Genomic DNA, 16,336 nt, shown 5'->3' on the forward strand with positions numbered 1-16,336 from the left:
CCTCAAGACAGGGATACTACCAGCTGAGAGCAGGAAAAAAATAAGCACATAGAGAATCTCAAGTTCAACCCCTTTGGGCTGCTGACTTTGTGACATTTCTGGATTATTCATAGAGTTACTACAGCTTCGTATTTTTAAAGGTTGTCACACCCATGCTGGAGAACCACACTAGAAGGCTCTGTCTGTCTGTTTTGGCTGGGTCATACTTTGATTTTCTCTTTGTTAATAGTTTGTTTGGTTTGAAGTTTTTTTTTGCTTGGGTATTGTGTTCCACTCCTCCACCCCCCGCCCCCCAAACTCTGGCAATAGCAAGGATATTTTCTACTCAGATGCCAGCCTGGTGTGATCTAAATGAATTTCCAAGGGCAAATAGAAATATTAGCTTTGATAAGTGCAGAGTCATTGTTCATTTCAGGAAAATGGGAAAATGTTAACCTGAGGTCTAATTAAGGAAAATTAATGACTAACAAGGTGCTTTTGGCTTGCAGGAGAAGTTTAAGAAACTGGCTGAAGTACAACTAAATTAAAGTGTGATTAAATTTCCATTTTTCTCTAATGTGAACAGCACAATCCTTATACAGGGCATGTTGAAATACCTTCCTTAAAATGCACTTTCACACAGAAACTGATAGTGGTGCTGCCTCAGATTTTCAAAAGGGCCACTGTGTCTAGTGGTGTGATTTTCCAAATGAACTAGGAATCCTGGTGGTGTTACAGTTCCCTCGTGCACGTACACAAATGCTACTGCCTTACAGAACAGCGTGTTGCCTGTACACCAACATCAGACAGGCTGAGCCCGTGTCAGCAGCCAGTGTCCGAAGTGCATCCTTTCTCTTTCTTTCTTCCAAGTTTTCTGGGGAGGTCTCTGAGGCAAGGTCCTTGCTGGCTGTGTGCCCATGCCACACCCTGCACACTGCGAGTGAATAGTAATGGTTTCCACATGTAGGGAAGGAGGAAGGATGGGCGTGTGGCTGGCACGGGGAGAAAGCCGATTTCTGCTTCTGGGGCGCCCTTTGGCAGCTGGTGGGGGGAGGGGAGGTCGCAGGGGAGAGAGCGGGAAGGGGTCTGAGAGAGGAAGGGAAGACTTATGTGCCACTTTTGTCTCTGCAAGCGTTGGTCTTAGATAATCGTAGAGTCATAGAATTGTTTAGGTTGGAAAAGACCCTTAAGATCATTGAGTGAAACCGTAAAGTCCACCACTAAACCATGTCCCTAAGTGTCACGTCTACCCATCTTTTAAATACCTCCAGGGATAATGTGCTGCTTCTTGAATTGTAAAGATGCAGCGATGGATATAGATCCTCCTTGTTTTCAGTAGCCATCTTTTCTGGATGGAAATCCTCTCTCACCATACCCCAGAAGGTAATGTAGCAAGCTCTGGAAATTTTAGTGCACTGTACTGCTCTGAAAATTCATGAGAATGATGCACATTTTTCCAAACCTGCTTGGCGCACCACGCACTGCCAAAAATATTTTGTCTTCGTACTTGCAAAAATGAAGCTTTTGAACGTAACTGGGAATTCTCCCCCTCCCCCTGGATCTACGGATGCGGGATTTCACTTGCAGCAACAGCTCACCCTCTGCATGGGAGCCTCCGTCACGTTTTCACTCTGTGCCAATCCGTCCCCCATGGAGTGAGTTTATAGCAACCAACAATGAACGGAGAGGACTGAAGCAGATGTAAATAAAGGGCTAGTGAACATTTTTAGCTCACAAGAATGAACCATGATCACTTGGTTTCTAAGCAGGCTGAATGGCAGAGCCTAGCTGGCATATATAGTGTGCTTGCTGTACAAGACTCTGACTGATTCCTGTCTTCTTGATCATCACTAATAAAATTAAATTTAATAAAAATGCTTTAATTGCCAAAGCTAAACACCTCATCCACAAATAATGCTACGTGCTTCTTGCTGCTCCTTGTGAATTACTTTCTATGCTGATTTACTCAAGGATAATCAGTGTGTCAAATATTTCAGACTGATACTATGTTTTATGCTTTAAATTTATACTTTTATATTTTATACTTTATATGTGCACAGATGTATTTAATATATCCGATATACTAAAGTTGTCCATGTGTGATGCATTATATATGATAATGCATATATTAAAGTCTGTTGTAGTCTCCCATTATATTCCCATTGTGTAGGATGATGTATTATTTATTCACATACCGATATTTACATACATGTGTGCAGAAGCAAATGTGCATGTGTTGTATGTCTCTTATAGTAACAAACATGCACAAACATGATTTAAGCATAAATGGATAGATATTAAACATTTTTGAATATTCTCTTAGCAACGACCTTTTGTAATTGATCATGTCAGAAATGTGAAACACTTATTCAGCATAAAACGTTTCTGTGCCTTCTGCAGAAGCTGCCATCTTTTTTTATTTTTTTTTCTTCTTTCTTCATATCCTCTGACCTCCCTTGGGAAAGCTTTTATGCACGTTCAGTATGCTCACACAACTATTTCTATGAGCACTGTTACCATAGAAACGAAGTGATTTTTTTTCTTTTCTCTCCTCTCCTCCCCTGTCAGGGTTTGGACCTAGTGCCAGACCTCTCTACTGTTAGCAATAATATTTTTTCAATATTTGGACAGATCTTTTAGAAAAAAAATCTGTTGTTTACATTTTCAAGATGTGGTACTTTATTTCAGGACACAAATCTTCAGGTATTAACATCAACCAATTGATTCACATACTTCAAGGAGCTAGACAGCTCTACCTTTTGCAACATTTAGACCATGACATTTTGTAAGGAAGATGCCAGAATTGGTTATTAGTTCTGGACTTCAACTCAAACTGTGAGTGGCGGGGTTTATATAACAGGTCAGTGGACTATGCCTCATATTTGCGTTTCTTTTTTTTAGTCCTAATTTTCAACGTTTCTTTAGTATACACAAAAATGGTTTGATCACACCTAATCACGAAGAGAGACGTGTAATTAATTACTATATAATTTACAAGTTATTGATTGGCATAATTTGTAGTGCTCACATTAACAGCTTCCTCATATAAATTTTTAAGTATTTTGATTCTCTGACTACATATCATATTGATTTTTTAAATGAATCTACACTCAGATACACAACATTATAAATTTTGTAACTGTTCTATTTGGGTTGAATAAATTATTTCAATTGACAGAGAACATAGTTTTTCATTGAGTCATCTGACATATTTTAAGTGTAATTGGACCTAAACAAAACACACATATACATTAGGTCATATCTACACTACACCACAGATATATACAACTGTTTGAGAATTTTTAGCCACTGTTAGTTTATATAAAATATCATACTGAAAGCAGATACACAAGGACATGTTTGCCAGAAATATTGTCTGCTTCCAGACATTTGGGTGCAAATATCATATTACACCAGCAAAATGCAAGAGAAGGGAGAGCTAAAATGATTTGAAAATATATTTTTGCCTTGCTGGCAGGAATCACTGGACTTGCAGACCTTGTCCAAAACAACCAAATCTCCTCTAGCATAATTATCAAGTACAAGGCCACCAGAGTGACCTTCAGCCTTCTTTCCCTGTAATATCTGTTTGGTGTAAGAGACAGGTATAATGATGCAAACATGAAAAATTAATTGTAGTGTGTTTCAAATGTATTTTTTCTTCAATGACAGAAGAGGGAGCAGTTCTTCCTTCTCACTCTCTGAGAGATACATTTGGCCCCCATCCCCCCACCGCCTATGCCCCTCTTGCCAAATGCAAACCTGCTCGATCATAATCCAGACACGGCTGGGTTTTACTGTGGGGGCAAGCGGCAAGACAGTTTGGGGTCGAGGGTGGAGGGGGGATGGACCACCCACTTTGTTTCTGAAGGAACAAAGCTTAAATTCTTTCTGGGTTGCCACTTTCCCTAAGGATATAGTTAGATATCAGGGTCTTTTGTGCCTTACTGTATATTTTTATTTGTAACAATGCTTTTTTTTTTTTTTCAACCCGCCTCATCATGCTACAAAGAAGCTGTGGTGGTGTGTAGTCAACTGGAGTGAATGTGTACATTCTCCAGGCCTCGTTTTGTGAGATTTTGTCCCACTGTTGTTCCCACTCTGAGCTGAGCAGAAACCACGCACATCTGAATAACGGGGCCCTTTCTGCCTGTTGTAATCCGGGATTGTTACAGTCTAGGGGCCAGCCATGCTGTCACCGTCACAAATTGATTTAACCATCAATTGCAGTGGTCATTAAAGCTGCTAGAAGTCCCAGCCAAACTGATGAATTGCAGCTGAATGTGAAATGAGCCTCCAAGCCCGTTTCCCACCATCTCATATCAAAGCCTATTGTGTCCCTCCAAAGTAAAGGGTCGGAGGTTCAGCCTGGAGTTCAACAATGGGCTCAGTCAAAAGATAGAGCCCCCTTCACCCTGGCATTCCCAATTACAGTTTTCTTTCCATACCTTATTGTGCAGTATTTGCATCCAACTAATATGTTGAATTATTGACATACCCCAGTGTCAATGGAGCTTTTGAAAGATTTATCCCCCAAATATAAGGAATCCCAAGCATCTGGTGGCTCCCCAGTAATGACAATGAAACGATTCCCCAGTATTCCTCCTCCAGCAGCATAGTCGACTGATCTGAGTTGAATGGCTATCTTTACTCAGCAGAGATTAGCTGCTTCAAGACCTCACACAAAAAAAAAACCTGAGTCTGCTTCTGGAAGTCCTTTTCCTTCAGATGTATTGTTCCCTGAACTTGCCTTGCCACTCATTTTTATATAGCACTTAAATCTGCTAGTCTTTTGCTTACTGGCTGTAAGTAACGGGGGAAAAAAGAATAATAAAAGAAAGATCCAATGTACTCCACTCTTTTTTTTTTTGCCCTGCGGTGTCTGCATGATTGATACAGTCTTCTTGCATTTTTGGTTTGTTAAGCTGCACACAGTCGGTATTACCAGATGAAGTCACATCCCTTCTGTTTGGGGGGGCGGGGCAGGATAGTGTTTGCATGCTAGGCACATGCAAGATGGTTTTGCTTGCCTTGTTGAAGGGTGCTGTCCCTGTAGGCAAGGGCTCTGGGGTGCAGGTGATGAAAGGAGTGTGAGGTGAGACGCCCTGGCTGTGATTGCATACATGCAAAGTCCAGAAGGGCTCCTGCTGCATGCACAGACAGAAAAAGAAGTTGGGGGGGGAGGCTCAGTAAAGAGGTCACAGGTCCAGACTATCCCAATGTATTAATAATGAGCCAGAAGACAGTTCTAGGCCTCTATTTCCCCAGACTGCATTTATTATAGACTGAATGTCTCCAGTAAATCTGCATGGAGATGCTGTGAGCAAAGAGGACTAACTGTTACGGCTGGCCTGTGGTCCTCAGTGGCTCTCATGGAGGTCATCAGATGCCTGGTCTCGAAAGCTTCGTTGTCCCAAAGACAGAATGAACAAATGAATAAATAAATGCATACATTTTTTCTTTTTTACAAGGTTCTTCAAATCTGACTGTGTCACAGAAGAGCAGTGTTTTTGTTGAACTCTTGGATCTTTCTGACCTCCGGACTTTTTCACTGCATGTATCAGTGAACTTTCCTTAATGGAAAGTAATATCATTGCTAGTTTAATTTTTTTTTTGCCTTACATGTTCCAAGTGAAGCATCTGAAAAGTCCATCAATGCATACTAGCACCAAGTTGTCTCCTCAAAAAGCTGGACTGAACGATTAAGAGATTAAAATAGAGAGTGGTACTCTGTCCGATTAATGGCCCAGGTAGTCATTTCATGTCTCCTGAGAATCTTGGATTTAAACAAAATATATGCCTACTCTCCACTGTGACAAACCCAAGAGTTGTCACAGTTTTTTCTTTAAAGAACAGAAAACCAGCCCCAGATAGACAATAGCATGGCAATGGGAGGCTCCCCTGAATTGGAGGCACCCAGGTTCAAATTCTCTCCAATTTTTTCCACTGCACAGATGACTATCCCGCCCATCTGATAATGTGAAACCGTTCAATGATAACTCTTAAGTTTGTGTCTCAAGCTATTTTGTGAATAATTAAATATTAATTGGGCCAGAGACACAAACCTGAGGCTCTCGTGAACTTTCCCTCTTCCCTAATCACTAAGCAAGAAAGCAAGGCACAATTTTTTGCAAAATAAATATTGGGGCAGCCTCAGCCTGCCCATGCAAGCTGAGTGCCAAAAATCAGGGAGAGGATGATAGAAGGTAAAAACTGCATCTGACAGCTCCTAATCATGCTGTTCTCAGTGCATATGGAAAGTGTTCAACAGTTGCAGTGCAAAGCCTGAATAATAAGTGGAACAGAATACAGGTTACAGTCCATCTACCCATTCTGTCCAAACTTCAGTAATATGGGAAGGTACAAGTGAACCACCTTATAACTTCAACTTTATTTATTTTTGAGACAAATTTGTACTCTGAGACCATCCTTGCTTTTCTGCTGAGCTGCTGAATATATCTTTCTGGCTGGTTTGTACTGCCTAGGAATCAGTGGTATTGGAGCTCTGGTCATGTAACTTTCTCAGTTTATGCAAGCCCTGAAATGTGGTGGTCAAGGATCATATAAACAACCTTAGCATATTATCATTGTCTAGTTCCAAGGGAGCAAGGCTACATTAAGATATGAATTTAATAGGAGTAAAGTTCCCTTCAGCTTAACTGTCAAAATTGCCTCTGTGTTAACTCCTACACAAATCAAAACTAAGAACAACACCATAAATCCCCAAGACTCAAAGCCTGCTCACTTTCTCATGCTGTCCACTGCATCATTACCTGATGGATCCTGACCCCATGACCTTTATAATAGTTCTTGAAAACTGATTTTTTCCTTGTGAGCTGTTGAGACAAAGAGAAATCAAGAAAGGTTCCACTTCAGTGAAGAATGAAGATGTTTATGTAACACACTTGCCTTCCACTGAAGGAAATAAATCTTGTCCTGACAAAAGTTATATTCATAAGCATATACCTATAGATCCTGGCAAGACTGGGTTCACTAATACATGAAGATAACTTTTGAAGATAACAACAGGACTGGGTCCTCCAAGGCTATTGAGGGCACAGATTTTATGTGCAATATTCAGCTACTGCAGGGAGCAGACTAAGCTGCCCACAGAAAGCAATTTTTTCTTTGAGCACTGGAGCAGAAGAAATTATCTTTCCCACAGGTTAGTGTCCTGCAGCCTCTCCCCTTTCACATGTGATTGAAGTGAGTTAAAATGGACACAAACCGAAGCACAGGAGGTTCCCTCTGAAGATGAGGAAATGGTTTTTCACTGTAAAAGTGGACTCTGTGAACTCTGGCACAGGTTGCCCAGAGAGGTTGTAGAGTCTCCATCCTTGGAGATATTAAAAAGTCTTGGGCAATTCTCTCTAGGTGACCCTGCTTGAGCAGAAAGGTTGGAACAGGTGACCTCCAGAGGCCCCTCCTCTGGAGACCCATCTGTGATTCTGGAAAAGCTTCAAGAGTTATTAGCAGGATAGACTCACAAGCAGACACTCAGTTAATCTCAGTAATTATATGTCTTCTTGTCTTATGACAAGCAGGGTAGAAACTCAGAATTCTTTAGCAGAAGAGTTGTTGTTATACAAAAGATAGTTTCAGAAGTACTGAAATGTAGAGATATTGAATTTACATTTGCAAGAAAGATATTTTAATAGTGCTTGTTTTCAGCTGTATGGCACTGAAGATAAGGTAATTTTTCCTCAAGGCAGACAATTACTCTGTAAGTGCAACTCAAATTAGTGCCTACTTATATTATCAACTTGTATATGGTTAACTTATTAACTTTTGCGTTAATTTTTTTCTGACCTATATTCATTTTGTACTCTAGAGTTCGTGGTTAATTATACAAAATAATATGTTGGTCATTTGTGTGTTTTGTGATCAACAGATGAAAATAAGAGATTAATAACAGCAATAATAGATTTTAGATAGAAATTTACTTTACATATGTCGTGTTGAGGGAATAAAACCATTTACTTCACTTTACAGAAAATGGTTTTACTTTTCTTTTTTTCCCACATATAGCATTGAAAATAAATAACATTGTAAAGGCATCCTTGAATCAGCTGCAACTAGTAGGTTCTTGTATAAGGAATGTCAAAAAGAATCCATATCCTTGACAGATTCCTTAATTTTAAGATGTTAGAATAAGAAGTGAACCTTTTGACATTAATTGTAGGTGAAACGAATCTTTGAACCATTCACAATTCACTTAGTCATATAATGTGCAGTAAGGGGCAACTGCAGTTACAGACTTTCCCTAACTTCCATGCCTTTCTGAGTATGACAATCAGTTGGTGGTACAAGAAACACCTGTAAGAAATTTTCTGATTTTCTTTTGTGTATTGATAGGTTTTCTCTTGGTGCCGGGAGACAGTTTGCTAGCTTTCAAAATCTACTCACAATGCAAACATGATAGTTATTGCTTGGAAGTGTTGCAAAGCTGTTATGGAAAGTGTTCGTATTTCAGTTAACAATGTAGGTTCTGGTATGATTGCTTATGCAGAACATGCACGTTCTCTGTGGTTCTCTGACTATCTGAACCTAACTTATCTACAAAGTTTTACTGGATGTGTCTGAACAGGCTGCCAAAGCCCTTTTGGTTCTTTTCTTTACTAAGTGCTTGAGGCTGCAGGAATGTATGTCTTTGACAAATAGAAGACAAACCTCAGCCAGTCTGGCTCAATGCACTGGACTTCTCTAAGGTCCTGCAGGATGCACATCCCCTGTGGCCAGTGGCAGCAGACAACACTATTTTTTCTGCAGCACGTGCTATTTTGTGTGTGGGAACACTTGCCTTATCCCACACATAAAGGTGTCCAGGATGTAAAGAACCCCATTAACTCTGGCAAAATATAAGTAATCAATGTGGCTGAGATTTTTTGTTCTGAGTCTGGCTGATACATCACTTTTAGAGGTTCAACCATCACTATGCTTCATTGCTTATCTTTTTTTACTATATTTGTTTATAATGAGGTTTTTTTCATATAGTTTTGCTGTGGCAAAGCTGGTTTAAAACGTATTTTTACAGGTAACCATGAGGCTTATTTGATTTTAATTTCTTTTTATTTTTCAGCTGTAGCTGTAAAGCAGGATAAGAATTGCTTCAGTGGGAAGAAGAAATTTTTATTTTAGTTTGAAATCTAGGAATAAATCAAACAAAGTTGTTGTCAAACCACTGTAACCAGCACATAAATGAAAGTCAAGGTCAGTATGGCTGTGGCTGCCCATTTGCTACCAAAAAAAAGGCATATTGCTGGGGACAAGGCAGCAAGGCCTATGGAAATCTGCTGCTTCTGTACATGCTCACATTGACAGTCTTACTTTTTCAGCGTACTTCCCCAGCTCTTATGTTTGTCTTACAGTGGGCAGAGATTGCAAAAGGCATTCATACTTGAGTTCATGAGAAGAAAAAATACAGTGACTCCTGTTACTTCCCTCTAAAATATCAAAATGATGTTGTGCTCTTTCATTTCTTCTGCTCCAGATACACAGCCAAGTTCTGCATCCTGCTTTCTTTCAGGTGGATTCCCAAAGGAAGGGTGGAGGAGACTTCCCAGGCCACCACAATGTAGAAGGCTGCCACTTCTCCTCCCATCCCCAAACACACAATCAGAGACATGTCTTGTTCTCCATTCATGTGAAACCCAGGTAGCCATGGAAGGGTTTTTCCAAATATATGGTCTTGTTATGGATGCAATCCAAAGCCTATGGAAGGCAATGCAGACACTCCCGCTGATATTCATGGTCCTGTGCCATCTACTGCATCTGAGGAGCCATCCGTGCTCACTGCTGCTGAGTTTCCAGGAAATACTGAAATCATTTAACACTTATATTAAAGAGCATCAGATGTAAGTGAAATAGTGTAGCTAGGTTGCCAAAAATATATTAGCGGCAGGCTGTAAAAGTAGGTGGCAGGCACAGCAGACAGGATACTGTGTTTCACTTTTGCTGTGTTGCCGTTTTCCCCTGCCTCTTCACAGAAACCAACATTAGGCTTCAATAAATTAATATGAGCTGCAATTAAAATATCAGACCCAACTGGCTCCTGAATATATTACTTGCCTAGGGATAAGTTCATGGTGTGGTGACTGACATAATTCTGCCTATTGAATGTAGAGGCTGCGGGTATTTGAAGTTCCTGTTAGCTACTGGATGAGGGGTCATTATTTTGAATTTCAGAAGCCATCTACTGATTTTCAGTGAGACTTCAAATCCTAAGTCACTTGGATCTTTCTGGAAAAATCACACACCCTCTTCCTTTTGGAAAGGAAAGGCCCTAAGTGTGTTTTGTAAGAATACACCTAATCAAATGGCATGGTGATGAAAACAAATAAAAAAACCTTAATCTCGAGTTAGACTAAATACAGGTGATGTGATTGAGTTTCTCTCTGGAAGGAAACCCTGTTGGCATCAGTCAGCTTAGAGGAGGAGTGAATCTATCCCATGTTTCTGTTTAACTTACTTACAAAACCAGGAGAGAAATGTGGAAACACACAAGGGAAATTCTCAGAAAGGCCACTGTAGACTACTAATGAGATAAATGTCCCTGAGGTCTCCTCATAGCCTATGGGGAAAGCAAGGGGTCTCCAGAGGGTGATTCAGATGGGGTACAGTAGGATCTGGTGCTTTCTTTGGAGAACCCACTTTCTTCCTGCAGACTGTAGGAAGGGAGCACGGAGTTACCTCACTAGCCTCGAAATTGCCTTTGGAAATGTCCACTAAAAAACACAGGCAAGGAAATGATAGAAGATCAATCAAAACACAAAGCCAACAGTTTCAAAACACTAGCTCCAAAGAGAAATCCAGCCACAGTACACCTTTGCTGAGCCACGATGCTGTACCCAAAGCTGGCTGAGAGGACCAGTGCTCTTTCTCCATTAACTGGTCTCACTCAGTAGGCAGACGCTCTCCTAATGGGATCCCAGGGAACTATATCTATTTCCCACTTGCTAAATCAAGAGTTAGCATTTTCAAAATAGCAGATTCTCTGCTGGAGCCAATTTTTAAAGCTCCCAGGCTTGGCGCAGTGAAGGTAGGCAGCCTTTAGTCCCACTGCTACTCAGTTATTTCACTTCTCCATAACTACCTCCACCTCTGACTAGCTATTGTCTCCCTTTGAGCATTTGCTCTGCCTTTGCCTGCTCAGAAGGTTCTTCTGTATTATTTTGATCTTCAGTAGCAATTGGCCTTTTGGTGAAAGGACTAGTATAAATTATATAATCAGAGTTTCTTGGAAACTTGCAGGACTACACAGTCCCCTTCCATCTGTTTTCCAGAGTTCTACCAGGCTTAGAAAACAAGCCATGAAAATATAATAGCGTAGTAACTACCACCAAGGGCCCCTTGTATCTTCTGCTCCATCTCAGTAAGAGGTTAAATTATGCAATATAATGCTATATAACATAACAGGATATTTTTCCATTTTAAGCTATGACATCAGCATTCTCACGATCATAAAAACAAATCAAAACCAAGTTTTCCTCTCCTCTCATTAAGACATGCACTCCATACTTAAGATTGTCTCTTGAGAAAATTTTATGGACAAATATTACAGAACATGCAGCAGATGTTTATGATCTCTAATTCCAAGTAAGTTCCAGCCTGGAAACTTAATTGAGGCACATTTACACTGATTTCAGGGGAGCTCTGCCCAGATGAGGTTTGCCAATTCTAATCGATATCTGGTTTTGGATTCTTTAGCTTTTACATTAAGTACAGATGGACTTGAACAAAATCCAAATCTAAATTAAATTGAAATATGCATTACCTGGCTCCAAGTGCACAGGCTTTTCTTGCATCTAAAAGGAAAGTAGTAGATCATGAGGTGAATACATTTCAGAAGTGCTCGGCACTGTCTCCATTTTTACTAGACATTCCTGGGGCTCATTATTTTTGTAAGGGTGACACTCTTTTAATCTAACTTGTGCATAAATGGGGGTGTACGGTAGAGATTTCTTTCTTTGTTGCTTAGAAAGAGAATCCTAGACCCCAGAATTCCTACATTCTGCTTATATGTGTGGTCACTAAAGGAGAAAAAGCCTATTTTGAAACTTCAGACATACTCAGAGTTAAAATACTTCTCTGACAACTCTTCTCTGTTAGTGGGTAGATGGTTAGAGTACAAAAGGATGTGGTTTAGATTCCTCCACCAACATTAAGCATTTTTCCATTCACATGTACAAATTTTGTAGTTCTTGCGTGCTTGAAAATATAACAGCACATTTATCTTTCAGAAATGAGGGGGTTTCTGTACAATTCATATTGTGCAATGATCTCAGCATCCAAGTGACATTCCAGACTGAAATAAGATAGAGATAACGAAAACAGAAGCAACAGTTTGTTTGCCTTTTCCAGAAGCTCCATTGGCAGCTCCAAATCAGAGTTTTTTTAAAAAAAAGCCCCATGTAAAAGTAATACAAGGTCAACATTTTGATTTTTTTCATTTGATCCATTTTACAAAATTCTTTTCCTTTTCCTCACTAGAATGTAAATATTACTTCTGGAAATTTGCTAACATGAATGATCTGTTTAACTCTCTCATATATATATTGCCTTTTCTAGAATGTATTTTACAACTAGTGGTGTGAAGTCTTTTCTCTAATGGTTGGAGTTACAGAAGACTGTGTATCTGTAAAGGGTTTATTTCATTTTTTCAACTAGTTCTGTAGGCATGTGATATTCATGAATGGCCTACCTCCAATAATGCAGGAGTCTATAGATGCCTTTAAAAGTGGTGACCCTGGATCAGTTCTGGAATAAGAAGGTAGAAAATCCATGGATGGACACAGCTTGTAGTGTGCAGTTAATTATATAAAGGAAGAGATATCCATAGTTCCCACTGATTTTATTATATGCTCTATTATTGCTAAGCAGGTTATACTAGAGCTCTGAAATTTAACTTCCTGTCATTAAGATCCTAAAAAACCCCATCTTAAAACCAGTGCTTTGCTTTCTAAAAATGTTCTGGCAAATATATTATTGACATCAGAAGAGCCATGCTGGGTCATAACTGAAGTTCATCAAGCTCATTATCCTGTGTTAACAGTTGTCAATGTACTGCTTAGGGAGCAAATATAAAGAATTAGGAAATCATAATCCAAATAGGCTGTTGCTCATGGCAGCAGACTAGCAGAGAAGGAAGCTGCCTACAAAGGCCAGGATAGTGAGAGGAAGAATTGGAGTTGTGAGCCTGTAATTCAGGAGGGGAAACCTTAGGAGTGAAGTAGGCTGAAGGTATTTCCTACTGCCCTGGGGATTTAGGGAATAATGAAAGAAAGGGCAAGAGATGGAGGGATCCCCTAACCCTGCACAGAGTCCCATGATACCTATAATCCCCTGCAATATCCTAATGTCTGCTGGACAGGAGTTCTCACTCCTCAATCTTTCTTTCCTTTCTGAAACTTCCCATCTCCAAAACTCATGATGTTTCTCCCATCCCTCCCTTCCTCCTTCCCCAGTGTGTCTTTGAAATTCGCTCTGATGTCACCAAAGAAGTCAGTTTTGTGCCCCAAGGATGCAGGTAAGTAAGAGGTTTCCTTGTTTGTTTTCTTTTATAGTTTTTTTTTTTTTAATCTTCAGGATAAGAAAATGTAGTGCTTGTGCTATTGATAAACCATGAACCAATTCTGAGAACAAGGACATGGGTGCAGCAAACCTTTCCCTTGTTGCTTTCCCTGCTAATGGTTTTCCAGTGGGGTCTCAGGAGCATGAACTGGAACAGGCTGGAAGATGATGACAGAAAAGAAGAAAAGTTGCTTTTTCCAATCAAACTTCTCCTGAAATTTCTGTTCATCCTCTGAACAAAAACTCTGGACATTCCAGACTGATGATAGCGTTCTCCAGCTACTATGGTATGGGTTGTTTACATCAGCTGGTGCAGGATTTCAAACCATTTCACATGCAGCACAGTGGAAAAGATTTTTTTCCTCCTTTTCAGAATGGTAGAGTAAAATCCAGGAGCATTTCTAGAATAATAGGGGATAAGAAGTGATTGAGACACATAACTGTAATTTCCAGTTATTTAACAGTCACAGAAATAATTTGATACAATTTCATAAATTTGGTGATATATTGAGTGACAGGAGATGACAAAGATGTTCCATATCCTAGCAATGAAAATATGAGAGACATTCTTTCAATCCATTTTCTTACCTAATTGGCTTGATTTTGTAGGAGATCCTGAGTGCCACTGATTCTAATGGCAATGGTTATTTTACTTCATTGGATTGAAGCCTGAAATGGTAAACCCTGCAAGGAGAGGTGATGATTTTATGCTTGTTACAATCATGAAATCCAGAATGGTTGATGTTGGAAGGGACCATCTGGTCCAACTCCCATGCTCAAGCAGGGACACCTACTGGCAGCTGTCCAGGACAAGATCCAGATGGCTTTTGAAGATTTCCAAGGATGGAGACTCCACCACCTCTCTGGGCAACCTGTGATAGGACTCAGTAATCCTCACAGAAAAAAAACGTTTCCTGATGTTCAGAGGGAACCTCCTGTGTTTCAGTTTGTACCCATTGCCTCTGGACCTGTCACTGGACACCACTGAAAAGATCCTGGCTCCATCCTTTTTGCACTGTCCCTTCAGGTATTTGTATACATTAATAAGATGCCCCTCCCAGAGCCTTCCCTTCTCCAGGCTAAATAGCCCCAGCTCTCTCAGCCTTTCCTCACAGGAAAGACATTCCAGTCCCTTCATCATCTTTGTGGTCCTTTGTTAAGAGTCTCTCCAGTATGTGTCTCTTGTACTGAGGAGTCCAGAACTGGACCCAGCACTTCCAGGTGTGGCCTCACCTGTGCTTAGTAGAAGGAAAGGATCACCTCACTCAACCTGCTGGCAACACTTTGCCTAATGCAGCCCAGAATACCATTGGTCTTCTTTGCCGCAAAGGCACACCGGTGGCTTATCTTCAACTTATCCATCAGGACACCCAAGTCCTTTTCTGCAAAGCTGCTTTCCAGCTGGATGGCCCCCAGAATATACTGGTGTGTGGGGTTGTTCTTCCCTAGGTGTAGGACTTTGCAGTTCTCCTTGTCAAACTTAAAAGATTCCTGTCAGCCCATTTCCCCAACCTGTTGGGGTCCCTCTGGATGGCAGCATGACCCTCTGGTGTATCAGCCACTCCTCCCAGTTGTGTGTCATCAGCAAACTTGCTGATGGTACACTAAACCCCATAGTCCAGATCATTAATGAAAACAGGACTGGACTGAATATTGAGCCTTGGGGTACACTGCTGGTTCCTAGCCTCCAACTAGACTTTGTGCCACTTATCACCACGGTCTGGGCCTGGCTGTTCAGCCAGATTTCAATATGCCTTGCTGTCTTCTTGATCAGTCCATAGTTCAACAGCTTTTCTATGATGATCTTATGGAAGATAGTGTCAAAAGCCTTACTTAAGTCAAGAGCCTTACTTCAGTCAAGGTAGACAATATCCACTGCTCTCCTCATCTAACAAGCCAGTCATTTCATCACAGAAGATTACCAGGTTGGTCAAGCATGACTTCTCCTTGGTGAAACCATGCTGACTACTCCTGATGACTTTCCTGTCCTTCATGTGTCTGGAAATGGTTTCCAGGACTAGCTGCTCCATTACCTTTCCAGGGATCAAGGGGATGCTGACCAGCCTCTAGTCCTCTTTCTTGCTTTTCTTAAAGATAGAAGTGACATTTACTTCCCTCCACTATACTGGCATCCTTAAAACAATGAGGCTGAGGCCTCTCTCACTACTGTTTTTACATATGTAACAAATAACCACAATAAAAAGCAACTCTTCACATGCTGGTTTGGACAATGGCTAGGTTGCTGGTACCAGAGCAGAACTGGGGAAGGTCATGGACTTTTTTTTTTGCTGGAATGTAAATATTTTCAAAGCCTCAGAATTATACTGGTCCACAATGTGGGTCATTCATTTTTTTTTTGCTGTTGTTTTTAAATCTTCTTAAATCTGCTGGACTGGAAATTGTTTTTCAATCTACCGGTTAGACAGGTAGTCTACTGGGAGAGCTCTGACAGATGATTCATTCCCTAGAAGACTAACACTAACATTAATTTTGTTGAGAAATATAAGGGGAATCAAGACCATGATAGAAGAGAAAGATGTATACATTTTATTAAAATGTTATGGACACCTAAATCAGCAATAACTGTAGAGCTTTCTCTATGCTAGAAAAACTTAAGACACATCATAGGTACAACTGTAAGCCATACAGTCCGTCCATTTCCTACATCTAGCAAAATGTGATTTTTTGGTGGGGAGAATTGAAGTGACACCTCTTTGTGTGCTTGATTTTTGTTTTAATGAAAAGTGCCAAATGGAATAGATAACAGAAGAGTTCTTGACTTTCTTTT

Source organism: Phalacrocorax aristotelis, chromosome 3 (genome assembly GCF_949628215.1).
Source record: "Phalacrocorax aristotelis chromosome 3, bGulAri2.1, whole genome shotgun sequence".
In the NCBI taxonomy this organism is placed as follows: Eukaryota; Metazoa; Chordata; class Aves; order Suliformes; family Phalacrocoracidae; genus Phalacrocorax; species Phalacrocorax aristotelis.